Raw genomic sequence first — 2,731 nt, 5'->3', positions numbered from 1 at the left:
CCATATATACAATGGAATATTACTCAGCCATCAGAAAGGATGAATACCCAACTTTTACATCAACATGGATGGGACTGGAGGAGATTATGCTAAGTGAAATAAGTCAAGCAGAGAAAGTCAATTATCATATGGTTTCAATTATTTGTGGAACATAAGGAATAGCATGGAGGACATTAGGAGAAGGAAGGGAAAAATGAAGGGGGGGAAATCGGAGGGAGAGATGAACCATGAGAGACTATGGACTCTGAGAAACAAACTGAGGGTTTTAGAGGGGAGGGGAGTGGGGGGGCTGGGTTAGCCCGGTGATGGGTATTAAGGAGGGCACATACTGCATGGAGCACTGGGTGTTACACGAAAACAATGAATCGTGGATCACCACATCAAAAACTAATGATGTACTGTATGGTGACTAACGTAATAAAACAAAATTAAAAAAAAAAAGAAAGGACCACATTGAAAATGCTTTTTAGAACTTAGTGCTAAAAAACAAAGTTTTGCCTTCCCTAAGGAACTGAGATAGTTCCCCTTTTCTGACAAGTATTAAGTCTTTCTACTTGCTTTGGCTACTAGGAAACCCAAAGCTAAATGTCGGAGCAAATATAACAACCACATAGGCCTATAAGGACAGGATGTTTGGGATCTTCCTCCTACTCTTACTGATGCCTCCTCAGTCATGACCCTCCATTTCTCATACCCCATTACTTTATTGTCTGTACTTGTGATAAACCACCACTGGTTTATCCAAAGGCCATTTGGGAATATGAGAGCAGACAGGTGAAGAGAGGGAAAGACAAATCAGGACAGACAAACAGAAATGACTGGCTCCTGCAAGAACACAGCACCAAGACATGGGATCTAGAATATTAATGCCTAAGTATTTTTAAATTTTTTTAGCAAAAAAGTGTTCCCAGATAATATTCACCCCATCAAGATCTCCAGGGATATGTGTTTCTTACTGAACCATGCTTAGGATACTAAGGACAAGTTAAGGCTGCCAGATCCCACCAGTGGTTGGGTTGAAGGGATTCCACTGGGGGTAGGCTAGGGACGTAACCCTGGAGTGGCAGTGAGGACATTCCAGAGACAGGTCAGAGAACCTGACAGGTAACTCCAAGGGAGACTGTCTTATGGATCTGCAAAGGTCTGGGAGTAAGTGCACCTCTTCTGCTGCTACAAACAGGTTGACCTACCAAGAAGGCAAAGTTAGAATGAGGCACGACAGGAGAGAAGATACACACACACACAAACACACACGTACAGCTAACATGTTTGAGTGATGGGGTATGAATTTGGAAAGAAAACCACATATTATCTATTCAAAACACATTTTGTTTTGAGAAGAAATTATAGGACAAGCATTTGTGTTCTAAAGGGCTCAAAAACATGTTAATGTATAGTGGACTGTCACATACAGAAACTACAGTCAGATGTGGCTCCTGAACAACATTGTCAGCTTCATTACCCAACAAGAAGCTGAACCACAGGTATTTAATGCTATAACTTGGAAGTTAACCATCCCCCTCACTTCTGAGGGACTTTGTGGGCAGAGAGTAAGAATACCAGAATCTATAGTGTTGAGCAAGCTGTTACAGGAGCATTGATTCTGATTATGGTTTTCCAAAGACACAATTATGGCCTGCTTTGAAGGGCTCCTTATATGTGACATCTTGTAAGGTAACTATCCTGAGGAAATTACTGGAGAGGGGGTGGTGTTACTGCTTGTATAATTTTCCCAATGGAAACCACTGATTTATTCATTTCAACAATCAGAGAGGCCACAGCTCTCTGGGTATCTTGCGGAAAGAGCCCGCCTCCCGACCCATAAGGTCCTGGGTCGGAAGCTTCACTTTCTCTTCCTGTCCTCCACCATGGCGCAGGATCAAGGTGAGAAGGAGAACCCCATGCGGGAACTTCGCATCCACAAGCTCTGCCTCAACATCTGTGTGGGGGAGAGTGGAGACAGACTGACCCGGGCAGCCAAGGTGCTGGAGCAGCTCACAGGCCAGACGCCCGTGTTCTCCAAAGCTAGATACACGGTTAGATCCTTTGGTATCAGGAGAAATGAAAAGATTGCTGTCCACTGCACAGTCCGTGGGGCCAAGGCAGAAGAAATCCTGGAAAAAGGTCTAAAGGTGCAAAAGTATGAGTTAAGAAAAAAATAACTTCTCGGATACTGGAAACTTTGGCTTTGGGATCCAGGAGCACATAGATCTGGGGATCAAATATGACCCTAGCATTGGTATCTACGGCCTGGACTTCTATGTGGTGCTGGGTAGACCAGGTTTCAGCATCGCAGACTAGAAGCGCAGGACAGGCTGCACTGGGGCCAAACACAGAATCAGCAAAGAGGAGGCCATGTGCTGGTTCCAGCAGAAGTATGATGGGATCATCCTGCCTGGCAAATAAATTCCTGTTTCTATCCAAAAGGCCAATAAAAACTTTTCAGTGAAAAAAAAAACAACAACAACAGAGTTTTCCATGTCCTGCCACTACAACTGGGGGTATGTAAAGTCTAATAAAACATGGTCTCTGCCCTAACGGGGTTAGTTAAGGGTCCCAAAGTTCTGACTCTTTTCTTATAAGTTGACCTTTAGTCTCTTTCAAAATCCTTTCCCTTCTGAGGCAGGGTGAGGGTGAAGTAAGCAGCTGAGAGGGACGTTGTACTCTTAACAAGTACGCTTGCTTTGGGCTCTTAATCAATTTTCTCTTGAATTCTCTCTGAAACCTGAAC

At 43.8% G+C, this 2,731-nt stretch overlaps 1 pseudogene; it reads left to right on the top strand.

The window, feature by feature from the left end:
- The first annotated feature begins 1,837 nt into the window (after positions 1 to 1,837).
- LOC102733299 (large ribosomal subunit protein uL5 pseudogene) lies at positions 1,838 to 2,467 on the top strand (annotated as a pseudogene).
- The last annotated feature ends 264 nt before the right edge of the window (positions 2,468 to 2,731 follow it).

Source organism: Leptonychotes weddellii, unplaced genomic scaffold (genome assembly GCF_054177405.1).
Source record: "Leptonychotes weddellii isolate Sample4059 unplaced genomic scaffold, ASM5417740v2 HiC_scaffold_13709, whole genome shotgun sequence".
Lineage (NCBI taxonomy): Eukaryota > Metazoa > Chordata > Mammalia > Carnivora > Phocidae > Leptonychotes > Leptonychotes weddellii.
This window is presented reverse-complemented; position numbering and strand designations above follow the sequence as displayed.